This window comes from Rhinolophus sinicus, chromosome 15 (genome assembly GCF_057876585.1).
Source record: "Rhinolophus sinicus isolate RSI-liver-muscle chromosome 15, RSI-T2T, whole genome shotgun sequence".
In the NCBI taxonomy this organism is placed as follows: Eukaryota; Metazoa; Chordata; class Mammalia; order Chiroptera; family Rhinolophidae; genus Rhinolophus; species Rhinolophus sinicus.
The window spans coordinates 87,538,896-87,566,601 of NC_142515.1; the positions used below are offsets into that span (position 1 = coordinate 87,538,896).

Sequence of the window (27,706 nt, forward strand, 5' to 3'; positions counted from 1 at the left end):
TTATGTATGTCAGAAGGTATACTCACCATACAGTGACAATACTTATTTTTAAATTTTTGAATATATTTTAATATTTGCTCCTAATAATTTGTTTGAGGAGCAGTCACTTACAAGCTGTGTATCTATTTAAATAAATATATTATAAGCGAAATGACTACTATGAAATAATCAAGTATTAGGAATTAGAAATGAGAGACAATTCATTTCCCATTAGAATCAGTCTAGAATTGTTTCTTTTTCAAATGGTGGCTCTTTAATTGGGCTTTGAAAAGTATGATTTGGATTTATGAAGGGAAATGGAGAAAGTTTCTAAAGAAGTAGAATAAAGATAACTATATGAGCATAAAACTTCTCCATCATTTACAAACAATATAAATATTATTTCACCATTGTCGTGGTCAAAATCAGAAGAAATGCTGATTTAGGATCTTGAAGGTAAAACAGTCGATTATGCCTGTGGCTTCGCAGAACTGAGAGAAAAAATAAGTCTTTAGAGAAAATTGTCTTTAATTGAGTACTTAGTCAGCACAGGTGAATAAAAAGTATTTAGAAATTATACAGTAGAATCTGGCAGGTGCTTAAATGGAATAATTACGTCATCTTCAATTGAGAGTCTAAGGGAAGTTCACGAGGTAACAACCCTAATAAAAGGTTCACCTGAAGTTCAGAAGCTGTAATAATTTTAATTAATCCCTACTTGTCTTGTAATGTGTCTTTAGTTCTTGAAATTTTCAAATGGAACAGTAAAGGAACTTTACTAAAAAGACCTTAAGAGGCAGCTCAACTAAGTGACATATTAAGAACTGGTCTCCACCATCATTTTCTCTTGCTTTATGTATATGAGGAGAAAAAGTAAAGAAATAGATTGGCAAATTTATTATGCAAGCTTGAAATGGCAGGACTAGTATTGCAGTTTCCAAGGGAATTCAATTACTTGAAGTCTTTGACTGAAGACAAGCTACATCCTGTGATTAACACCTTTAATTGCACCAAATATTAAACTCTGTTCATGTTCTGATACCCCGTTTATAATGTAGTTTTCAAAGTCATTAACATTTTCAGAAATCAATCTTCTGACATTATGTAAATTCACAAAATTTTACCAACCATTTAGTTTTTCTCAGTGTCCAAATTTTAAGCAAGAATTTATACTGAACCAAATCATAGATGTAGAAAAAAGTGATTTTCATGAACAGTACTTAGAAACATAGTAATATTGTAAAGGAAAATCAAAAGACCAATTCTGATCTTTAATTCTAACAGTAATCTAATTTGGATGCAAAATGTTAAGAATTTATAATTTTCCAGTGTAAATTTTTTTAACTGCAGGTTGGTGCAATAAGCAAAATGAAAAAAAAAAAGTTGCCTTTACTCTCCTTGAAGCATGAATCAGGTGAGAAACTCATACAACCTAAGAAGAGAAACCTCTTTTCTGTAGATTAATGACGGAATATGCTAAAAGTGCAAAGATACATCTCCTGCTGATAGTTCCCAAAATTTGCAAGGATGAAGACCCTTTTTGAATATCTGTCTACACAGTAGAAGGAAAAAATGAGACTCTTAATTTTAGCATAATTTGAGGAAAGTTTAATAGGGGAACTATTTTCTATGGCAGAGTATAGTGAAATCACAAGGAACAATGCTGTCCCCTGGGGCTAGTTTCCCTGGGACAAGGTGTTTGCCACCAAAACTCTGAAGGAAAGGGAGGCAGAGGAAGCTGTCAGAGAGGCCTCCTGTCAGGAGCTGATACAGAATGGCAGCCATGGCCAACCTACAAGGAGGAAGCTCCAGGGAGTTAATACCCCGACCTCACTTACCTCTCCTTCCAGTCTCCTGCCATTGCTTCCACTGGCTGAACCTATTAGGCGGCAGAGGACAAGAGACCCAGTAGATGGAGTTGACATTCATCATACCCGGGGTTTCAAGCAGATTGGAGAGAAGAGTAGAAGGGGGGAGGCAAATAGAAAAGATCCAGCACAACATCCAAAATTTTTATCACACACCCAACAACTAGTAATTATACATATTAGTTTCAGTTACTTGAAGATGTACTGACATGAAATTGCTATGAAAACAGTAATGCTTTTAAATCAATTTGTGTTTTATTAATGAGAAAATATCTATACACTGAAAAAAGGAAAGGCAGAATATGCAGTGAACAAATGGGTTCTTGACCCCCTTGCACAACTTCTTAGCTCCTCAGGCATCAGAGCCCACATGACAGGAACTGCTGCTCTGTTGTTCAGAGGCCAGCTGGAACTAATGCTTCATAATAACTAACATTAGTTTTGTGCTTAGCTGCTGATTATTTAGGCCACTTTCTCTCATTTAATCCTTGCAACAACACTAGAGTCAGAGAAAATTTGAAGCTTAAAAATATTAAGTAACTTTCCCAAGTTCATTCAAGTAGTATAGGTTGGATTCAAAATCACATCTGCTGACTCCAGAGGCCTTAGACATAAAGACTGATAAATGCTATCTAAAATCTAAATAGATTCATTAATTCAAAAGGTTTCTGTTATATACCCAAACATTCCAGAGAGAATATACACTTAATATAATGAGAATGTAGTGAGTTATCTGTATGTTTTTCAAAAGGCTCTAACCAACGTATATTTCTAAGCAAGAAAAAACACACTAAATCATTGTGCATTAACTGTTGTTTTTGGGCTGTAAGTTTAATGTGATACTAAGAGTGTACAGAAAGAAACCGTTCTCATGAAAACTTAAGTGTAAGACACTGCAGTTACCCAGTAATTTAATAAAAGTTATAACATTAAGTATATAATAGCTTGTCCTATTCAAGTGGCACTATTCGCTATAAAGTGACTTGCCATTATTGTATAATTCAATTCTCTTATGTCTCAAACTATAGTCAACAATGAGATTGAATTTACAGACGGTTATTGGATTTGAGATATTTCCCAGTTATTATACAAGTTAGCTGTATTTTAATGCCATCTACAGACCTTTGCATGCATAAACAGTGGATTTGGTATTGTTTAAAGTTATCTCAACAGAGTGAGAATCCAGCTCTTGATACACACTATTTTTGTTGTTGTTCTCATCTGGCATATTTATTTTAGGCATGTAAGATAACTGCCGTTAGTTTTAGAAAAGAAACTATATGTTTTCTCAAATTATTCAATATGTATTCATTGTATTTGTTAATTATTTTTATTAATTTAAGGTTAATTTCAATGATAACTAAAGTACTTGCCTAAATAGTTAATTTTTATTTAAAAAATTAACATTACAATATTTTTTATAAGACACTAAGGAGAAGAGTTAGGAAAACCATTTCCCCTAGTCATTTGTATGAGGAGTCTCCCAAGAGAACGTAAGGAAGTGTCCCGGTTAGTAACTGAAACCTGCTTACCATTTATTAAGATCAGGTCATGTCAGCATGTCAGTTATTTCTCCTCAGCAGATTAGTTTAGAATTGGAGACACCCCTCAATGGGAAACAGAAAGGTATTGGGCAAAATGTGGATGAGATGTTTTATATTCAGAATTACTTTTATTTTTGAAAGATAATACAATACATATTCTATATGTTGCATATCATCTTCAGTGTCATCTGGACCAAAAATATGTATTAATGTTATTACATTGAAATATATGAATAACTACACTCAACAGGATATACATAGCTATAAATAGCTTCTTATCATTTGAGATCAGAGTTTTGTTGCCTAATGATTTCAGACACTGAATTAAAGGAAACAATTTTGGTTTCAGATCTTTTGGACTTGGTATCCAAGTATAAGTAATAGGCTTGTATTATATAATATTCAATAAGATTGAGTTATAGAAGATGTGTGAAAGAAGCAAGAGAGGTGTTTGAAGGGCTATGCAAGGAACACCTGACCAGTACTAAAGGTAATCTGTTTCTAATAATAATAGCCACCATACAGAGAAGTTGCTCTATGTCGGTGTCTATATTAGGTACTTTGTAAACATTATCAAATGAGGTGGATAGTTTTATCCTCATGTGACAAAGAAACTAGGACTCATAAAGTTTACCTTGCCCAGGACTTTCTATTATAACTCACTAGGTCAAAGGTCCAAGCTTTGAACTGACTCCTGTCAAATTCCCAAAACTGGGCTCTTTGTACTAATATCATATTGTGTCCCAAATACTTCATTTTATAACACTGCAGCTTATTAGGAAACTTTTAAAGTGAAGTAACTTCTCCTTCCCTGTAGTCTCCATTTACATACATTGATCACTACGTAATAGGCTTTGTGAAGCCACATATAATACATCCAGCTTTCTTCCACATATTGTTGTGGAAAATGGCGGGGATCGAGAAACTCAAGTGGCACACAGCGATCAGGGAGAACACAGCTTTATTTTGCCGGCAGGTTCAGCGGGATCGTTCCCAAAAAGACTGAGCACTTACTGGGATCAGGCGCTTTGTTTTATAGGGTTAGGCTTCCAGGAGAATTCGCGCCATTGCTATTGCGGCGCTAAGGGATTGGTTAAAGCTGGCCAGGGTGCCGGGGGGGGGGGGGGTCCGCCCCTAACAGCTGTGATCGCTCGAAAACTGCTCTGACAGGAAAGCCTCTAACAGCTGGGCTCACAGGAAAACTGCTCCAATAAGATATCGGAGGAGAGAGGGGGACGGGAAAGCCTCTAACGGCTGAGCTCGCAGGGAAAAACTGTTCCAACAATATCAGCCTTTCTTTATGAAGATAATGTCCCTGCGTCAATATCCATCCCGAGTGTGGTAGAGTGCATTCTTGGCTATAATCCTTCACCTCCCTGTGTTCACACTGTGTGATGTTTTAGTCCGTCTCAAAAAAGCAGCAGAATCTGTTTTCCTGATTCCTCGCCATCACCTACTTATCTTGCTCTAGCTAACAGAATAACACCACTTCTAAGCCTACACACGACAGAGGACTATGTGTTTCCCAGTTGCTCTCTTGCCATTGCCATGAGAATAGCCTCCCTGGTAGCTGCTGTGCCCTCAGCCTGAGTTCCAGAATGAACACATGGGGAGCCCCAACCTCATGGGGTCCAAGCCCAGCTCCATCTATAGCATAGAACAGAAACCCCACTAAGCCCAGCCTAGACCAGCAAACCTCCAGCCAAACCACAACACATGACCTAAATGATTACTTATTGTTGTATGATGCAAGTATTTTGTGGTTGTTGAGAAACATTATCGTACCAGTAACAAGCCAGCATCCAGGGTGAATGCCCACACAGACATGGTTTTCCTCAATTGTTCTTGGTAAATTGTGATTCCCATTTTACCAAATACTGTAGCTGCTGTCTTCCAAAACCATCCCAGTTATCCAGGCATCCATCTTAAGTTATGGCACAGTGAACTTGCGGTGCATTATATCAGATGAGAAATGACCGGTGCAAAGAAATGGCATTCTTACATTCTGTGCTTAAAGCCCTTCAACATCATATAACTGGGTGGTTTTCCGAAGTGGCTATGTCATATTATTGGGTTTTATCGAATTTGTTTTCAACGGAAAACCTAGGTTCTTTCTAAATGAACTGCTGGCAAGCCAGTTCTAACACCATCCTACATCTTCGCAATTTATTTGTTTTTTTTAACCTAAAAACAGAAATGTGTATTTAGTTTAGACCTTCTCTTGTTGATTTGGAGCTACTTTTTTGGAATACTAATTCTTAAAACCAGTATACTAATTATATTTCCTAGCATATCTTATATTTCTTTACCAAGTACCCTTTCTACCTTTTTTTTTAAACAGAGAGTACCAAGGGCAAAGTTATATTATAAAGTTCATTATAGCATTGTCCTACTCTCACAGTGGGCAAATCTGATTCCTAACAAAGGTCTGACTCTATCACAACATATGCCAGAAGATGATATACTATCTTCTGATTTGCTGGTCAGTATGCTTTAACTTAGTCTTACTTAATGCATGCAAAGATTATCAACAGTAATGTGTTATTCTTCCTAGCTGTTATTAACTATATTTTTATAAGGACTGTGCATTTTAAGAGGCAGGAAAGGAGCACTGAACTGAATTCAAAGTCAGCTGACTTTTTTACTACTACTTTAATGATAATAGCAATGGTTTATTAAGTGACTAGTATGTGAGTAACTGTCCTTGGGGTTCCCCTGGGTTCTCTTGCTGAACCTTAAAACCGCTGTGTAAGGCAGTACAATTGAACCCCACAAAAGTGTACAAATTGCTTTAGCTACAAACCCTAAATTGGTTCAGAGGTTAAAAATGAAGACTGTGGAATTAAATTGTTTCAGCGGGTCTTTCCAACTCTGACTATTTATGACTAGATTCGATGTCTCTGGGAATAACTGATTATCAGGATATAAGGCATAGACTCTGGATGTTGAGGAAAAGTCCCAGGGGCAAAGAGACTTCCCAACACCTTTTTTTAATCTCTGATTATAATAATAATAATAATAATAATAATTATTATTATTATTTATTAGTTTCAGGTGTACAAAGCAACATACTAGTTAGACATTTACAGCCCTCACAAAGCGATGACCCTCCTCCCCCAAGCTACTACCTCGTATTTATTTATATTAGCTATCATGCATTGAGTGCTTACTAAGGGCATGTGCTTCACAAACATTTTTCTTTTGCTTTTCTCCTTACCATAGGCCAAATAAGAAGAGAATTTGTATTGGAACCAATGGAAGTTGAACTGCACTATGCCAGTGATAGCATACTTCTCTGAAACTCTCTGGGGATTGCCCTGATTGGGGGAATATAAGGGTGAAATTCAGGGAATCGATAATGCAGTTAGACGTAGCTAGCTTGCAGTTTGATCCACCCTGATATTCAGCTGTTTTCTGTTTCTCTCCTCACTGATTAACTTAAGGACTGTGTTTTGTTCCCTTTCTCAAGCTACCCACACTTCACTAATCCATTTAATTAACAGAATCCTAACCTGAAAAGAACAATTTCCTACTCCTCAGGCACCTGGACACCTGATTTCCTTGCAGTTTTTACCCATAAAGCCCCAGGCCGCGATGGCCAAATCTGAGTCCGGAGAAAACATTACCTTAAAACAGACCAGACCCCAGGGAGTGATGTCAGCCCTTGGACCTGCCTCACCGAGTCCCCCTTTCCTTTGTTCTTCTTGTGTACCCATAAAACCTTCTGACCGATCTAGGAACGGAGAGATGGCCTTTGGACAGGAGTCTGCCATTCTCCCAGATGCTGGCATTCTGAATAAACATGCTTTTCTTTCCACCATATCTCTCGATTTTCAACTTTTTCAAGTGGCATGCAGCCAGACCCTTAGCAGGGAACCATCTGAATAACAATCACTGGATTAAAATATATATGGAACGCATTAATGTTAATTATGCAGATTAAAAAAGAGGAGGTTAATTTACACTGGGAATGAAAAAGATGGCTTCATAGAAGAGATTTGAATGAAACATCAGACATGGACAGAAGGTAGGTGAAACAGAACTTTTCTTTTTCTTTTCCTTTTTCAGCTCAAAATTAAATCTTGCCCTAGAAGTTGTTTTTTCTGTGTTTCAGATTCCTAATCAGATTGGTATGGAATAGATAATAAAACTTATAACAATACCTGGAAATGTTCGATTACCTTCTATTATATCTATGATATGGCTACATGCCACTCTTATTTAAAGCCTTGCTTGAAGGATTTCATATTATTATAGATTAACATTAATACCTGAAATAAAGAAATTTAATCACAATTAGTAAACTGTGATTAGTAAATTAAGACTGCAAACTGCCAAAGGGCAGGATCTGTATTTTATTCAAATTTGGATTCTCAGATTTTTAGCATAGGGATTGGTATCTAATATATATATATTCTTTTTGTTGAATCTGATACATTTGGGTTTATTTGGTTTATTCATTCCACCTGTTTGTGGAGCAAATTTCAATGGTCTCTGTTTGAAAGATAAAAGTATTTTTACCTGTGAAGGTTTGGGTTTGTTTGTTTCTTGACCCAGGACCAATGATCTGGCAAGACTTTCAACATCATTCATTTATAAGAATAAGGTTTGAGGCCTTTTCCTTTCCTACAAAAATACTGAAGGGAAAAGAAAATAAAAAAGTGGAAAAGGCAAAGGAGTTGCAAAGGAAGTTCTCTCTCCATCCAGGTTTATTTATGTCCAGAACAGCTAGCAAATCCCTCTTCTCAGACCAGTCTCTTCAGAGAGAAGAGCACACAGGCACCAAACCAGTGGATGGGAAGAAAAAGCCTTCACAAGCTTTCCCAGTCTCTATCTGTTGACCTGCCTTTTTGTAGAATGGGGTTGTTATCGTTTTTGTTTGGGTGATTAATAGAGATTTTTAAAGGCATGACTGTCAAAAAGATCCCTAAAAATCTTTGTCTTACTGGATTACCTCTCCCCAGCAACAATCAAGCCAAGCTTTAACAATTTTTTTTTAATGTAGAAAAAGTGTTCGGAGATATTCATATTTCCCCAGTGGAATTTTATATTACCTATGGAAACAAACAGTTTTGGGGTTGTGGGGAGCGGGGGGAAGGATAATAAGAAGAAAAAGAATATAGTGAGCTAATGACAGAAAGCTTTGATTTTATTATTCATGTACGTGTTTTGCAGAAGAAAAGGAAAAGCAGTGTGGGGACAGAGCCAGGGTTGCAGTTTCCAGGCTCTTGGCCTCACGTGGAAAGGTGCTGGCTCAGGTAGTAAATGGCCATCAACTGTGATTGGATGGCCATCAGCTGTGGCTAGTTGGCCGTCAGCTGTAACCAGTGAGCCATTGGCCACTAATATAACTGCCATGGCTATGCTAGCAGAAAATGGGGGCTAGGAAGAAGATGGTGACTGAGGAGTATGGATTGCAGATTGCAGAGAGGCAGATTACAGCTAGCAAATGGGGAGTCAGTTGGTTGGCAGAAAAGCAGAGAGCAGGTCGCACGTCGTGTGAATCCAGCCTCCAGTGAGACTATAGTGGTATGACTCCCCTATCTATGGCTCTGTGGGTGTTCCTTTTTGGCCTCACCGTGTCCTATATTCTTATGTGCGGAGCGGGACCAGAGACCCCGCAGGCCACCCTGCATGACACATGGTGCAGCGAGCAGGGTCTCCTGTGTGACACCCCACATGACAAGCAGAATGCATCGTAATAGTGTGTACCTGTGCACATGTACTTGTAAAATGTTTTTAGTGGTGAGGCAGCTTTGATAATCAAGACAGTCACTTACGTTGGTAGTAGAGAAGGGACAGGTAGGACCCAGAAGAGGGAGCTTGGACAGAAGCAAACAGTACAGAAGGCCTGTGAGCTCGGCCTCGGTTCCACTCCGGGGAAGTGCTGCTTGTCTTTCCCCTTTGTTTCTGGTTCAGTTGACAGGGATCCGCTAAGGGGGTGGCCATTCCAAATGGCCACTCCTCCCTAAATGCCTAATGAATGAACTCTGGAGGTGACAATATTCTGTAAGAGACACAGGAAATTCTGATTTGGATCAAAACCCAAAACTCCCAAGTTGCTAAGTAGCATCTTAGTAACTATTGACTGCAAAATAGCCTAAGGAACTATGGTTTTGAAAATGGCTGGTATCTGACTCACCGCATTTATCTATTGGCTATCATGAGTGGTTGCACTTTTTCAGCCTCCCCTCTCTCCTCTCCAGCTGCTGTGTGATTACCTCATTCCAGACAAGCCTGATTATCATCAGTGAAACACATCCCCCAAATAAATATGACTACATTATTCTTAATATGCAGTGATTGAACATGAACATATCTAAAACAGTTTTAATTCACACTGAGTTTTATAAAACAGCTGAAAATAAAATGACTTCATGTTTTAACACTATCTCAAGAGTGGATCATTACCTCCATGGCGTACATGTCACCTTGAGCACAACAGCAGTTTTCACCAGCCAGCGGTGTGCTGGAGCCACAGGCTCATGAGATCTGAATATGCTCATCTCTTCTCAACTAGGCGTTCGGTGAATTCACTTTGGTAGCTTGCAGTGGACGCTGGTGGGGTTGTTTATACCACAGAAATTGACCAAGGCTATATCTTAGTCTGTTTAAGCTGTTAAAGCAAGATACCAGGGTGGGTCCCGGCTTATAAACAACAGAAATTTAGTTCTCACAGTTCTGGAGGCTGGAAGTCTGAGATCAGGTTGCCAGTATGGTCAAAGATACCTCCTTCTATGCTCGAATGGTGGACGTGGCTCAGGAGCCCCGTGGGATCTTTTATAAAAACTAATCACATTCAAGAGGGCACCACTGTGGGGACAGAGCCCCAGAGGGTGGTTTACAGGTTCTCGGCCTCACGTGGAAAGGTGCTGGCTTGGGTAGTGGATGGCCGTGGGCTGTGGCTGATTGGCCGTCGGCTGTGGCCGGTTCGCCAATTGGCTGCTGGTATAACTGCTGCGGCTACGGAGGAGAGCCGAGGAAAGCCGAGGAGAGCCGAGGACTGCCGAGGAGAGTGGAAGAGAGTAGAGGAACAGAGTCGAGGAGAGTGGAGGAGAGTCGGTCGGTCGGTTGGTGGAAAGGCGGATGGCAGGTCGCGCGTCCGGTGGGCCCAGCCTCCAGTGAGACCATAGTGGTATGACTCCCCTACCTATGGCTCTGTGGGTGTTCCTTTTTGGCCTCACCATATCCTGCATTCTTGTGTGGGAAGCGGGAGCAGAGACCCCGCAGGCCGCCCTGCCTGAAAAATGGTGCAGCGAGCAGGGTCTCCCGCACGACAACCACCTTCAAGGCCTAATCACCCCCAGCTGCTAACCCATCACGCCGGGCATTAGGATTCCAATATGTGAAGTTGGGGTGAAACCAATAATCAGGGCTTTTTTTTTTTTCTTTTGCAGGGAGCCAGTGAGCCGGTTTCCCAGCACACCGAGTTACATGTGCATTATAGGAGGAGATCCCGTGTCTCTGTGATTATGTCTCTGGGACTAAGATTGTTGCCTTCTGGGTAAATATCTAAAGAAGACACTGCCTAAGAGAGACTGTATTTTGTTACCGCTAAGCTCATATCTTTCATTAGTTGTGAGTTAACCTCCCTGTGCCTTAGTCTCCCTGTCGTGCGGGGTGTCATGCGGGGTGTCATGCGGGGTGTCATGCGGGGCCTCAGCTCCCGCTCCCCGCACAAGAACGCAGGACATGGTGAGGCCAAAACGGAACACCCACAGAGCCATAGATAGGGGAGTCATACCACTATATTCTTGCTGGCGGCTGGGTTGGAGACACAGGAAGCAGGAGCCACACGATCTGCAACCTGCCTTCCACTTCTCTGCCAACCAACCTCACTTGCTAACTGCAATCTGCCTCTCTGCAACCTGCACTTGCTAGCTCAGCCACCATTTGCTGCTAGCGTAGCCATGGCAGTTATATTAGTGGCCAATGGCTCACTGGTTACAGCTGACGGCCAACTAGCCACAGCTGATGGCCATCCAATCACAGTTGAAGGCCACTTACTACCCGAGCCAGCACCTTTCCACGTGAGGCCGAGAGCCTGAAAACTGCAACCCTGGCTCTGTCCCCACACTCCCTATCCTCAAAATGAGAACATAATAATACCTACTTCATAGCATTGTTCTGACGATTAAATGAGTTCATATGTGTGATACACTTTTTAAATGCCTGGCACGGAGAAGTTGCTCAATAAGTATTTTCTATCAACAGGAGATGAGACTAGATGGTTTTTCAGTCTTCTAAAAGACGGCCTAATTTCAGTTTGTTTTCCTTGTTGAACTTTTATATTGTTCAGAAGCCAATCCCCAACTTCCACAGGTTCTGTGAAGAATGGTTAAATGAAAGCACAGCACATCACTTTGAAGTGCATAAAGTACTATGTAAATGAAAGATGGAATAATTATGTTAAAGTCATCATCTTGAATTTTGTTTATACTACATCTTTGAAATGAGGATCAGATTTTTCTCTAGGCAGTTACTGCTCCTACAGAAACAAACACAGATGGTGCACAAACCTCCTACTGAATAGTTTTAGGCAATGGTGTATATCAAAATACCGCAGGTCACTAAATGTACAAAGATTCAAAACAAACCCCACATCTCAGTGTCAGGGCAGCATGATAATTTAGGCAAATAAGCCTTTGCTTGACAATTGAAGGATTTTCTGATTCCTAGAAAGCACAACAGAAAATCTTACATGTTGCCTACATTTTACAAAATAGGATGTTAAAATGTAATTCATTTTAGAGGAAAAAAAATCAGTTTGTCTTCTGATGAGTGTTTCTAGCCAAACTAAAACTAATTTGGGGGCTGTGCATGCAGACGTTCCCATTTTAGAATGACCTGGCCAATCAAAGCAGACAAAGAGGGGAAACAAGTTTTAAAGATATTTTTCTTACACTCAAACCTTCCAAGAACCCAGTCTTTAAAGTTCAGGGTTCCTGTTGTTCAGCAGGGTAGACCTGTGAATTCTGTACCTTAATTCTTCCAGTTAGGTCTTGGGTTAGTTTGCTCTTGGATCCATTCCTTGTGCTTCCTCCGGCTCCATGGCAGGGAGGGAGAGCTGACCCTGAGGCTTCCTTTCCCTGAGCACTTGAAGCTGACTTCTGCCAGTGGGAGCTTGGAGGTGGGGCAATGGCAGAAGACTTGAGGTTGGGGAGAAGGGAGGGGCCGGGGCACCTCTCCTGACACTCAGTTTGTCTCCTGCACCTTCTCAAGCAGCAGCTTTGTCTCTTCCATGCTCCACCTCCCACCACGGAAGCCGACCACAGCTCCAATTCTCACCAAAGAACCCAAGGCTCCTGTGTTACACTAGCTCCTCCTGGTCCTTGCATCCTTCCAGCCTGGGGTTGGTTGTGACTTGCTTCTGTTGCTAAATCGGGCTGCCTCACTTTTCCCTAATTGGCTTCGTCTGTCTCTTTTTTTACCTGTTTTGTGCTTTAGTCAATCCCCTGTGTGAGAGTCCTCCATTTAAATATTCCAAGTGAATCCTGCTTTCCTTGATTGGACCCTGACTGTTCCAAGGTCTAACACAGGCTACTGAATTCTTAGGCAAGTAACACCTTTGGAAGTGCACTTTGTATTCAGCCCAAAGATCTCAGAGGACCTTATGGAGCGTGAACTGCTGCTACCGCTCTTTCCTTTGCAGTTAAATGAAAATTCTACCTTGAGCCTGCTCTGTGCCATGGTCCTAAGATGGAGGCAGAGAAAAGTTATTTTTCTTAGTTTCTGTTAACAGTAGGGTCACAAGACACTCAGCCATTACACTTGATTGTTAGCCTAGCTGTCCCCCTTCGTCAGGCCACACCCCTCAAATACACTGCAGGGAGCTGATTTACAACTGGTTGTTAGTAACTTTCCTAAAAAGTCACAAAGGATGATAGGGTCCCCAGATTATTTCCACATATATAACTGATAGGATTGGAATATGGATCTGTGAGCTGTTAACCACTCTAAAATGTCCTTCACTAGTAGTTGCATCCTCTTTCTGTGTCTGTCTTCCTAAATTTCAGCGTCCATGTAAATATATTTCCACTGTCTTCACCATCAGTTAAGTAAATGCCGTGTCTGTAATTCATTTCCCTTGAAAAGGATGAGCTCAACCGTGCTCTGTTTATCCCAGTTAGGACAGCTCCTTTTGCAAATATTGGTCCACTGCCTCTGGTGTCATTTCTCATGCTTCTGTTTATTCTACACAAATAGATTCAGAGCTTTGCAATCAGAGGTACTTTTTCTATCTCCTCACAGCATGTTCAAAGTGTAGGTTTGTGAACTAAATATCTTCTAGATTTCACCAATATCTGTGCTAGTATTTTTAGTTCCTTGTCAAATGAACACATTACTCTGCAGCTGGAATCCTGGGCATTTGGTTCCCCTGGGTGGTTCCTTTATTTCAGACTGGGGAGTCTGTGGGCTGGGCTGGGTAGCACAGGGACTTCAAGAGATACCTTTGGCACTTTTCTTTAGGGTCAAGAATATCCCTAAACTACCTCCCCTGAGGGACTCACTATGGCCCTTCTAGTAGTTTCCACCCTTGATAATTGGTTCTCTGTCACTGAACCTGTTCATTTCCTTCATAACACTTAGGATAATTTGTAACTACAAGGTCAGACAATTAAGTTTGCGAACTCATCCTAGAAAAAGTGCTACATACCTCATTGCTGAATATCACTATAGTCACCTTCGAAGTACTCCCCTTGGGAAGCTATTCACTGACTCCAGTGCCCAGTCCACCCTTCAAAGCAATTTTGGAACTCTTTCTGGAATGGCCATCAGAGCTGTTGTCGTATTACCCTTGATGTCCTGAATGTCATCCAAATATCTTCCTTTCAATATTTTCTTTATCTTCGGGGAAAGAAAGAAGTCATTGGGGCCAGATCAGGTGAGTAGGGAGGGTGTTCCAATGCAGTTATTTATTACTGGCTAAAAACTCCCTCACAGACACTGCTGTGTGAGCCGTGAATTATTGGAGAAAAGTTCAAGTTGTCTTAACTTTTTCACGCAGCCTTTTCAACACTTCCAAATAGTAAACTTGGTTAACTGTTTGTCCAGTTGGTACAAATTCCTAATGAATAATCCCTCTGATATCAAAAAAGGTTAGCAACATCATTGCAACAAGTTCATAAACTTAATTGTCAGACCTCGTATATACATACATATAAAATATATGTAGACTAAGCACATGAATAAAGAAGTTAAATGTATACAAATATGTAATATATATAGTAGATATAAAGTATATGTATGTATATGTATAAGCAATATATGCAAAAAACACTCACATGTATGAGTGTACATATGTGCGTGTTTTATGTTTTCATTTTCTCTTTCCATCCACAGATTTTCTTTACCACAACTTGCTTTACCACTTAACACCCAAGCGTAATAGAGAGCCTGGCACATCGTAGGTACTCAGAAATATTTGTTGAATAAATAATATGTGAATGCATGAAGCTGTAAAACAAAGAATTCTTTCCAACCTTAGTCACATCCTCCTAAATATTACAGTGAAAAAGTGAAAGGCGGAGAGAAGTAGAAGCATGGAAAAAGAAAGGAGTCAATGTTCTCTCTAATCCAAAATTTCACAGATTTATGGTCTGGCTCCTCTCAGAAAGCGGCTCAAGGACTTCTCTGTTTTCACCTGGAGAGGAGAAAGAGGAACACAAGGAAGTCTCTGCTGTCCACTGTTGGTGCTACCCACTAATAAAATCTACAGATCTGTTAGCAAAAAGTTAATGATTTCCAAAAAGCAAATTGGACATCCCTACATTTGCTGTTCTAACCTTCTGTTTCCTCTCTATGAGCACAATCCTGCTCTCTTTAGACGATATCCATAGCATGTGCACTCCTTTAGCTTACGTAAAAACTCTGATCACTAAAAAGAAAGAGTGGGACATAATTAGGAGTAAGCAGTAGAGTGCAGTGGTCGGCAAATGACTGTGAGCTGGACTGCCTGGTTTTATCTCCCGGCTCCATCGCTTTCTAACTGTGAGATTGTAGGCAATGTTGGTAAAGTGGAGACAATACAAGTACCTGACTCGTAGGGCTGGTTATGGGATGAAGTAAGTTAGAACATATAAAGCCCTTAGAGTCAAGCCTAGCACAGAGTAAACCCTCAGTAAATGTTCTACAATCATATTCTTATTCTTTGCATTACCATTTTTGCGGCTATCACCAAATTAAGGCAGGCTTATTTGTAATACAGAATGATTAAATCCCCATTCTATAGAGAGAGAATGCACACATAAGTAACAGTAAGTATGAAAAAGGAAATATATTTGTAGATGCATTATAAACATAAAAATACATGGTAGAAGATCAGAATTCTAAGATTTTATGTCCTGTTGATAAAGTGTTTTTCTTTAATCCTTACTCCTGATACAAAATGTTATTTCATACACCTGTTAAATAATGATGATTACTCTTATTTCATCTCCCATGGTCTAAAAGATTTAGAGAACAATTGAATCAATCTACTTTTTAATAACCCCAGCCTTATTAAGGAATCATAAGAAATTTAATTCAATAACTGTCAAACCTGTTCATTCAAAAGCTATTCATATTCCCCAGAGCTGCTTGAATTCCTTTACTTCATCAAGAAAGGCATTACATTTTCCATTTATAACACAATAGCACCTTTAGCCCTTAAAAAAAGAAAAAAAACACACAAAAAACCAAGAAACAAAATCAACCTTCACACCTAACTGCACCCCTCCCTGCTTATTTGTTCTATATGAACATATTTATGTATTTCATTTGACAAATATTTATTTAGTTTCTATCATGTGCCAGGCATTACATTAGGCACTAGGTTAACAACAAAAAGCAATAAAACAAAAAAAGGCAGTGAATAAGACAAAGTGTCTGTTTTCATAAAACCTAGAGTCCAGAGAGGGTTTGCAGCAATAAACAAAAACATAGTGTGTCCATTATGAGTTGAGATCATCATTATGCCAGCAATAAATGTAGCTCTTGAGGCAGAATAAGAAGAATGGATGGCAGGGAGGGTGAGGGCTGTGTTAGGCCAATTACAGAAGACCTCTCTGAAGAAGAGACATTTAAGCAACACCTAAAGGAAGGAAGGAAGTGGACTTTCAGATTGTTGAGAGAGGCGCACGTTTGGACAGAACAGACAAGAAGTCGAGGTTGTGGTGTGGCAGAGAACATACCCCCCCCCCCCCCCCCCACACACACACATGGCACTGGGTCTGTGACTGGTCACTGGTAAGTAATGGGGGATGGCATGAGAAGAACGTGGAGGGCAGGGACAGGTCAAATCACGCAGGGTTTTCTGATTTGGGGATTCTCAATGTGGAGCCGGACACTGTTAAAAGGTAAACAAGGGCGTAGCATGAGATTGATGTATAATATGTTTCAAAAGATAACTTTGGTTGCTGTATGAGGAATTTAGAGAAAGAGGATATGAGTAAAATAAGACAACCTAGCAGACTATTAAAGGAATCCAGATGAGAGAGATTTGTGGCTTAGATTTAAGTGTTGGCGATGGGGGTGTGGAAAACTAGATACCAGAGGTGCTTAGGAGGTAGAAATGACACAATGTGATGATGGATTAGATTGGAAAGGGAGGAACCATGTGTGACTCTTTTAAGTTTCTGCCTCAAATACTAGATGATAGTTCGTTTACCATGAAGGAAAAACTGGAGAAGCACCAGGAGTTCTGTCTCGATTGGGTTAATTGCATGATACCTATGTGACACCCCAATGGAGATGTTAAATAAGCATTTGGTTATACTGATGTGAAGCTGTCATACAAGTGAGCCAAAGATGGTATCTGTGTATTGGCCCCTAGGTCTTTTATTTCTTCACTGCAGGCCCATTAGCTCAAAAGCCGGCCAAAAACAAAATCAAATTTTTACACATCCATTTATTTTTAAAATAGGCCAAACAAGCAGAGTTTTTTTTTTTTTAGCCGTTTAGAGCCTGCCTGTTTTGTATACCTCCACGAAATCTCACCCACATCTGCTAGCAATAGATAAACCCCGGGCCATGAAGACCCCTAGCCGCTGCTGCCCTTCTGCGCTCTCTGACCCAGAGGCTGCCTGCCACGCATGTGCTCAACATTGCCTATACACAGAAGCCCCCTTTCCAATTCCCCTCTCTCCTAGAAATTCCCGCGCCCTCCTCGGCTTCTGAGTAGCAGCCATGAGCCTTTGTCTCTAAACAGACTCCAGTGAGGGACTTCCCCAATCTGTCTCAGCTACTCCCAATAAAGTCTGTGTACGCTACTGCCACCTTGTGGTCAAATCTTTTTCCTTGCTCAGCCACAAAATCCCTTGAACCCTTTGCAGAAGCTCAAAGGAAAACTCTGCCCTCAGATGTCTGAATGGAAATAATTAGCATAGAGATGGCATTAAGGCCATGAAAATGAATGATAACATTCCAGGAGGAGTGTATAAAAATCAGGCAAGAGGGCCCAAGACTAAATCTGAAGTTTCAAAATGTGAGCTCTAGAGAAGAGGAAAAACATGCATGTGTAACAACAACTTTGTTCATTTCTACTCATATTCTATGACTCGGGCCATACACTGGCTCCTTTAGGACAAAATCCTGTCTCCCCCAGACTAAGCCAAGCTGTGTCCTAATGACCACCCTTTTTTCTGCTCCTGGGCATTTCTGTATTACTGCTCTACCACACATTTCTGGAAGTATCTGGTTGTTAATTGTCTGCCTCCACATGAGTCTGTCTTTGAAGCTAGAACATGTATTCATCTCTAAATTTCAGAGCTCCACCACAGCACCTGACATAGGGTGCTAAATGAAGATTTTCTGAGTGAGTGACTGAACAAATGATGGATTATGCAATCTACTATATTAGAATGGGTATAGAAAAGTGTAGTGCTGATAATGCGGTTTCAAATGGCTGGGGAATATGAGGACATCTTTTGCTTTCCTGATGATGGTATTACTATCCAGTCCTCTTTCTCAGTCTGAAGTTAGATTCTACTCTCACCCTGAACAGAGACTATGGGACATCGGGCTCACATATTGTACCGTAGGAACCATATGTAGAGATAATGGAATAATGTGAAAATATTTCAAGTAATTAGAAAGGCAGCTAGTTCATGATGGCATAATACTGAGGGCCATTTTAAAGTACATCTTTTAATATTATACTAATTTGGTTTTGCTTTCTTTCAAGAAGTTTAAAATAAAGAAAAAATGGCATTTAGGTCAAGCTGTATATAAGATCCGAATCTGAGTCACCTCTGAGGCAATTCTCTACTCTTAATTAGAACCCCTTTTGTGATTTCAGTGCTGTTATCTTTTGAGTGTATTTAAAGGAGCAAGGCTGGTCCAAGAACGGCATGAATGTGTTAGAGCATCACTTGCATATATTTTTTTAATAAGATACATATTCATCTTTCACAATTTGGCCTTTGAAAACAAAAACTAATATTAGAGAAGTCTATGACCTCTACATCAGAGCATTTAATGACTAAGGTAGAATAATCATTCGTAAATACTTCATAGCAAAAAAAATAAATGGACTGCATTAAAGATCATGGAGGCTAATATTGTAATATAAATTTATATCCACAAAAAGTTTCTGACATGTGGTGGTACAATATCTTCTACTTCCTTAACTATGAAACAAAATTCGTTGTAAGACATAATTAATGAAAGCTTTACAGTATAAAAGATAGTCAGCAAGTTTTTGGATATTATGAGAAGTACCCTGATTTCAAGATTTAAAAGTGTAATAAGTGTCTTACAATTGACTTTTTAAATAACTTGTGTGTCACACCTAATAACTGAACTGAATTAATTTCTATGGCTGGGAGGAATGGTTAATGAATGTTTTAGAATTCTGTATTTATGTTATGTAATTATCTATGATTATATATAACTATAGATAATAGCATATTAACTTACATAAACATTATGTTTTACTGACCTATCAAAAGCTGTGAAAATACTGAGTGAGGAGGTCCCTCCTTTGAGATATAAACAAGTAAAATATAGGCCTAAGTATAAAAATCCCACACACCAATTTATTATTGTTGCTCTCAGTAAACATATTTCCATACTAATTTACCATTTACAGAATGCTTTCACAGTCATTTCTCAGTGATCCTATTTTATCATTAGATTCACAACAGTAAAGGATATAAAGACAACAGAGGTTGCACATTTAAATATGCACCCTATGTACTAATTTTCTACTTGTTCTATCATGATAAAAGTTTTAAAAAAAGTGCACAAGCATCTGGGCCGGCCGGTGGCTCAGGTGGTTGGAGCTCCATGCTCCTAATGCCGAGGTTGCTGGTTCAGTTCCTTTCTCATTTGCACCACTTATTATTGTTGCTCTCAGTAAATATATTTCCATACTAATTTACCATTTACAGAATGCTTTCACAGTCATTTCTCAGTGATCCTATTTTATCATTAGATTTATAATAGTAGAGGATGTAAAGCCAATACACACGCTATATACTCATTTACTACTTGTTCTTTCCTGATAAAAGTTAAAAAAAAAAGGGCCCAAATAGCCAGGCTGGCCGGTGGCTCAGGTGGTTGGAGCTCTAGTCTCCCAATGCCTAGGTTGCAGGTTCGATTCCTGTTTGCACCAATTTATTATTGTTGCTCTCAGTAAATATACTTCCATACTAATTTACCATTTACAGAATGCTTTCACAATCATTTCTCAGTGATCCTATTTTATCATTAGATTCATAACAGTAGAGAGTATAAAGCCAATATGCACCCTATGTACTCATTTTCTACTTGTTCTTTTGTGATAAAAGTTAAAAAAAAAAGGGCCCAAGTATCCAGGCTGGCTGGTGGCTCAAGTGGTTGGAGCTCCGTGCTCCTACTGCCGAGGTTGCTGGTTCGATTCCCACAGGGCCAGTGAGCTGTGCGAGCTGCCGCGGGGTGCTGTGTGCTACCGTGTGCTGCCACGAGTGGCCCAGCAGCCAGTGTGTGTCGCTGCGTAATGCAGCTGAGCGGCTGCTGTGTGCTACCGTGTGCTAGCCACGAGTGGCCGGCAACCCGTGTGGCCGCAGCCATCATTGTGCTACTGTGTGTTGCTGCGGGCTGCCGTGTGCTGCCCTGAGTGGCCGGCAGCCAGCGCGGCCGGCAGCCACCTTGTGCTGTGTGCTGGGCGGCTGCTGCGCTACCCTGGGTTGCCCACTGGGCAGCAGCACTGTGGGCAGCCTGCGAGAGAACGGCTGACTGGGCTCATAATGGGCGAGGGAGCTTGTCCTACAACACAACTAGACTGAAACAACGGCTTGAACTGAACTGGAGGGAGGCAGGAATAAGGGGGAAAATGACGAGAACTTTTGGAATTGGCTTTAAAGAATTACTTTCGTATTTTTGGGTGCAAGTATCGAAATTGAGAAAAGTATCGAAATTGAGAAATGACGTCTATGAGACTTAGTTTCTGAGAACAATTACAAAGGATTAGAACATGATGATGGCATTGTTTAAATAGGGACATATACTTTGGGGAAGTAAATGCAAATACAACTTGTTGTCAAGCCGGCAGCCAGCTCAGCCTCAGCGGGGGACTCATAATACCAGCATGGGCCAAGACTGAGAAACAACGGCTTGGGCTGGAGGGGAGGCAGAAGATAAGGAAAAAAAGAGTCCAAGAAATTAATGACTTCTGGAAGTTGCCAACTCAGGAACATTTTCTTTTATTTATTTTTTTCTTTTCAATTTTTAATTTTATTTTTTTGCTAAGGCACGTGATGTATAGAAATACTGAGGTACAAAATGCAAATTTCTGCATAAGAGTTTTAAAACGATCATTTTGGAAAATGAAGGTGAACATCATCTTCCAGAATATTCAGCTTTTAGCTTGTTTTTTCTTTTGGACCAGTTCAACCAGCAACTTGTATCTAGCGATACAGTCTTCCTTACTCTTGGACGGGACACATTTGGCTATTTTGTCCTAGCGGTCAGAGGATCCTTTTGGGTATTGCTGTAACGCTAATTCCAGAAATGCCATTTGAACATGGCAGTGAACTTTGAAATGTTATATTTACATTTATTTAAGTTCTGAAGAATGATTTAGGCAAATAAAGTCTGTTTTAGGGATTCCGTTAAGGATATAATTGGGCAGAAACTGGAGAGTATGTTTATGAGAGATGCATTTCCCAGCATGGGATGAGACAGGAAAAACAAGTGAAGTAAATGTGCTTCTATGTTTTTGTTTCAATTCTTTTCTCATAACAGAGTTGACACTTATATGATAGAGCTGATTGGCAGATGTGCCCAGATTCTCTGGGACACTATGAAGTGGAAAAATTGATTTTGCAGAGCTGGGAAATCTAAAGCAATTCTCCAACGACATAGAAACTAGGAATCCAAGAGTTTACGAAGAAAAGCATTCAATTTAAAGTCCAGGCCTGACACAGAAAAGTGTTCACTATTTGTCTGCTGAATGAAGATCTCTATAACTAATGTTTATCCACATTAAGGTTCTCACCATACAAGCAGACTTTTGAAAGTCTCCCCATCTCTCTCATGCCTTTTTTGATCTAAGTTTATACTCACGATCCATTTGCATCATGAAATATTAGGACAGGACATAATTTCATGTAACTCTAATACTAGAACCTCTGAAAACCCCATCTAGAGAATTATATGTATATTTAGTAAATTTACTCTTGTTCATTTGCTCTGAAAAGATTCACTAGCCCTTTGAACATTAAAACCTCTCATGTACAGATTATATGGTATTAAAAGTAGGGAGAAGAGGAAGCAACTGCTAAAGAGAAAGTCCCAGTGAGTCATCACTTTCCTTTCTTTCATCCCCACACTTTCTTCCATTCTTGCCCAAGTCACCTCTGACTTAGATCTAAGAAAGGGGCATTTTCTGAAATCACAAAGACCTTCTATCCTTTGTTTGCCAACAGGCTAGTATATTTATTTTAGAAATTCTTAAACTTACATTTTTGAGATTATGACATTCCAAATTTAAATTTTTGGTAGACACCCTGCCCCCCCCCCAAAAAAAAAATGTGTCCTTTGAAAAATATAGATGCAGTGAAGTAAAAAGAGGTTAACTAAATAAGAATAAATGAAAATCTAGGGACATTGGTAGGAAACGTGATCTTAGCACAAGCGTTTTAATTTTGTTAAATAAGCAAACTAGTTGCATAAGCAGGGAATTAAATATTGGTGGAAATTCAAGACAGGGTTTTTTGTTCCTAGCAGTTAGATATAAAATAGATAATAACCGGAAGAAACATGAATCAGTGACACAAGAGGCTGCTGCAGTAATCCAGACATTGTTCATTTATCAAAAGCAGTTTATAAGTATCCTCAGTATTAATGGCACTTTATTAGAGACAAATTGATGCTTACTTGAACTAGGGCAGTGACTAGACATGGAAATGGTCCTATTGAATATTAATAAAATGATTCAACCGACTCAGTGCCCATTTCTTCTTGAGACCTTTATTCCTACATTTGCTAGACTTTACGTATTTGAAACAAATCCACAGTTTCGGGATGCTGGCCTAAAATAAATTGCATTAAGAATCACGGGGAGAATTTTGCTAATAGTTGCCGATCAACTGCCCATCAGTCTGTACTGAGATGACATAGTCTTCTGAGTTAAACAGCTCCTGGTTGTAAAGATGAGGGGGAGAAAAGATGGTGGGGAACAGTGCAGCTTCCTCCAGGTTTTATCAAAGGCTCTATTTCCGTCAGTCACCAGAGAATTGAAATCCATCCCAGTCCTGCAAAAATGCTTTTAGTGAGTTGTGAGGTCTGTTCATTAAAAGAAATGAATGAACCAAATAGTCACGATTATTGATCATTTCTGTCCTTATGGTTGTAGACCAGAAGTGGTTTTCAAGGGTACCAAAAGCTATCTTCAATTTTTTTTTTCTTAATTTGATCTGTAGCATTGTGGACACAACTCATTCTAGCTACATCTGATCTGTTCCATCAGGTCCTTTGGAATCATTGTTAATGAATAAAGGAACATATTTGAAAGTCTTTTTAATCCCTCTATATACTATAAAATTTATATCTAACTAAATAAAAGACAAGACACCTAGACTGTTAGAAAACTAAATTTTAGTCCCATTTCTGACTTTGGCTTAAAGCATGGATCTAAAAAATCTAAAAGATCCAAGAAATCTAAAAATGTGGCTGAGAAGTGAAATCTCTCACACATTCTCCTTCTACCTTATTCACATAATATTCACCACTTGGAATTTTTAAAGTAATATTAATTACAATCACTTGCTTTTTGGTATTTTATAAAACTTGAAGTGATGTAAATGAGTTTTCTCTTCGGTAACTTCTTTTGGAAGGATAAGATATTTAAACATAATCAGTGATCAAATCGGCAATTTTAAATACTTGGTTAATATAAAAACATCTCAATCTATACAGTAACATATACTCTTTTTGTAAAGAATTGCCCATATGCTCTGGTTTTCTCCCCCCTCATTTTTTCACATTCGGCAAGTATTTGTTGATCCATCTTATGTGTTAAGTGCAGTACCAGGGACTGGGCACGTGGGGGTGTATAGGACAGCCCCCCATTCTCAAGGAGTTGACAGTTTAGTAGAGGAGACAATCATAAACTGAGACACGCAGAAAATGTAAAAAGTACGACCACAGAGATGAGCACTTAGGAGAATATATAAGTCAGGGTAAGGGTTTGTATTGTAATGTTTATTCTTTTTCCAGCATATTTAAAATCCTGACAAAAATCTCAGAAGTTTCCTATGAAAAACGGCAACGTGAACATGGGATTTATAAACTCCTCAGTGTCTTCAGTCTCTAAAAGGCTTGAAAGGATCTACTAGTTTCCTTTATGTAAATTCATCAAATATTTTACACATTTTGACATTCCTATGAAATCTTTTAAAGCCCACCACATTTTATTTTGGGAGTATCATTCTGAGTCAAAATTACTCTATTTGCCCCCCCCCACCCCCCATTTCTCTCCCAATTTTTCCCTAACTAGGTCTAGATAGATCTAGATGCATTTCTTTTCTTTGGCTTGTAAATATGATTTATCTGCTTTTAGAAGAAAAAAGTGAAACACTAAAAAACCTGTGGTGCATTTTCTGCTTCAGTAAATGGGTCACACTTTGTCAAATACTAAATATATTAAGCTTTTGTGAAGTTCTGTTTTTCTCAAATACTGGGTTGCCGCATTGGATATCAAAGGGTAATTCATTTTGTTCTAAGTAAGCTTTTACTCAGTCCTTTTCTTAATGTCAAATCATGAATACTTCAAAAAAGATAAATCAGATAAATTAGAATGTTTAAAGGAAAAGAATATTGTTTTTGACTTACATTTGGGCAACTGCACACTGCCTGTCATATTTGGAGACGATTACTGCATACTGAGATCCAAAAAATATCTGATTTATTAATTTTCTTGTGGCAGTGATGAATTTGAGGTGATCAATCCCTGAGAAAAATGGCCCTGTCAAAAAGTAGCTTCTACCAACAGGAAGATCAAAAGTTGCCATCCTCATGGGGACTGAACCTAGAGCACACGCACCAACAACTATAATTACATAGAAACAAAGGTATGAATTACGTATAATCAAGAATATGCCATTCACAATGTTTTTTTAACTGTTTTTAAATTGATATGAACATTTCCTTTTTGACTCTAAATTACTTTTCAGAATTGTTTATTGCTATAACCTTATTTGTTAGGATGAAGTCATGTCATTCCATTAAAATTCTCAAGTAAAACGATAAAATAGGACATGTACACATTCAAATTCAAGAAGTTTTTTTGTTCTAATAAAGCACCTAGCACAATGTCTGGAATAGTGTAAGCGCTCATTAAATATTTTCTTCCTCCTTTTCTCCATTCTATTTATCATGATAAATAATTTAAGTGGGGCTTAATTCTCATGCTAAGACTAACCCAAATGCCACATAAAAAAATCTTTTCCATTTGAATTTTTTAAGTTATTTTATAATATAGTTTGTTGTTGTTTTTTTAAATAGTTTAAGATTCACAAGAAGTTGCAAGAATACTACAGAGTTCCCATATACCTGATAATAATATCTTATATTACCAAATACATGATCAAAACCAGGTAATGATGTTGGTATAATGCTACTAACTAGTAATAAAGTTAAGAAATTATTAAAAAAAAAAAAATCTTTTCCAAAAATCATTTGGTATTAAAATAATATTTATCCATTGCTAGGTATAGTAAAATTTATTTTAATTCACGTATTTCTATTGGCCATACTCACATTATTTGGCCAATCTTTTCACAAGCATAGGCATTCCTGTTTTCTTTTAGAACGTTTCGTAATGCTAAAAAACCACCGCAGCTCTGTTAAAGGAATAAATGGGCACGCAAATGGACACTAATACCTTCATCTTGGAACCAACTTTTACCTTCTTCTCTGTTTACATCTATTTTCATTTCTCTTTCAAATCCTGTGTTTACATCTCATAAGAGTTTCATAGTCTTTGAACCAGTAATCAGTTGAGTGCCCTTGTGCCCTGGTTGATTGATTTATGGCTTTCTTCTCTCCTCTGTTTTCAATCAAATGACTATTCCTGACAGAAAAAAAAAGAAAAAGAATAAACATTTGAGACAAACTCAGATCCTGACTCACATTCTGACAATTTGTGTTTTCCCTATAACCACCATCCTAGATTGAGGTCTCTATGACCTCACACTTAAGTTGTTGACAACACATATTATTAGCTTACCTCCCTGCCTCCAATCTCTTTTCACCTGATTGCCCTACTGACAGAAAGCCTTAGAAGCATTTCTGCCATATTGTTGCTTCCAGCTTAAAATCTTAGAGGATCTCTCATTTCTATCAAATCAAAATTCCCCAGTCAAGGCCCAAAACGAACTCATCTTTGATAGCACTGATATATTACTTGTCACAACTCAACAGACAGCCCTCCCTGTACACAGTCACAAGCACATGTATTTGATATTTAAACTTGTCTCAGCCACTACTTTTTTGAAAATATTTTCTGACCCTTCCCCCTTGTCCCTGATGTCAGTTAGGTATGCCTCCCTTCCCAGAGTACCTCCAGCAAATAAGATTTCCATCAGAGAGTGGAACATACTGTATTGCCATTTTTTGCTTATTTGTCTGTATTCCTCCATTAGGATGTAAGATTCTTGTGGGCAGAAACACGTCCTACTTATCTTCATAGCTCTATCTAGTACCTACCAAAGCACTGGCATGTAGGAAATGCTCAAAAATGATTGTTGAATAAACAATATTTCCTGAATTAGGTATTGTGTTTGTGATGCCAAAAAACTTACTGATGTGTCTCTTCTCGGTAAAATGCTGCCTTTCTCTTGCTTTATCTTTTTTCTACCTCCTAGACTTGGACCAAATTTAACTTCTTTGGACATAGTCAGATAGTCATCAAAGAAAGGGAGAAATGTGACTTGGGGCTTCCAACATGAAACTTAAAATAATTTGTTTCTAGCAATGCTGCTTCTCACTAAGGAGCTTAAAAAGCCACAGAATCGAGAGACAAATAGGCAGTGTATGCAGAATCGTGAAATTCTAACATACAGCTTTGGCACTCAGTTCAGCCCCTGGAAACATTCACCAAACTCCAAGACATTATTTGGGGCAGTTTACGTCCTCCATGCCTAGAGCCCAGCTCTTGGTGATATGATCAGATCTATTCCCTGTTGACCTCTTTTGCCACTGTCTCCTGGCCACTCTCTTCTCTGGCCCAATGTCTGAGGACTCCTAAGACAGGAGACCTAATACATTATTACCTATTCTAACATTTCCTCATTTCAAGCACAATTTCAGAATTTTACTCTGCTCTGTAAGCATATACCACATTGTTGCCATAACACAACCTTTTATTGCATGTGAGAAATTTCCCAAGAAGCCTTTCTCAACCCTGTACCTCTGGTTTGGTTTCAGGTACTTTCCTCCAAAGATAATCCTGTTCACCATGGAAGACATCGGGACTTCCAGTACTTGGAGCTGGGGTCCTTCACCAGAAAGCAGCCATCCATCTGTGTTTTTGCTCTTTCGTTCCTGAAATCAATTCAGGTCCAAGTATGAGCTTCAGTAACCAGACCTTGTCATACATCTGTAAAATTGGGAAATAAAGAAGTGTTTAAAATATGTATATGTTCACATTTCTTTCTACGAGTCTGATTTCTTGCGGCTCAATATAATGCTTAACAAGTAACTGAAGAAGCAGAAATAAGACAGTAAAAATAACAGAAATTTTCAGTCACCATCTCATTTTATAGAGCATTATATCAGTATATAGTTTTGCTATCACTTTGAGTTGATAGGAGCTAGTTTTAAAATTCCTTATTGAGTGTTTTTAAATGTGGA

General features: G+C 39.0%; 1 long non-coding RNA gene across 1 annotated transcript in view; it reads left to right on the plus strand.

Moving 5' to 3' along the window:
* The window catches only part of LOC109439629 (uncharacterized), a 48,480-nt gene extending 20,993 nt beyond the window's left edge, over window positions 1-27,487 (plus strand). The window contains exons 2-4 of the long non-coding RNA XR_016018821.1: window positions 10,789-10,895; window positions 24,780-24,924; window positions 27,281-27,487. This is a non-coding gene — a long non-coding RNA (uncharacterized LOC109439629). The remainder of the gene's footprint in view (window positions 1-10,788; window positions 10,896-24,779; window positions 24,925-27,280) is intronic.
* Window positions 27,488-27,706: the final 219 nt, after the last annotated feature.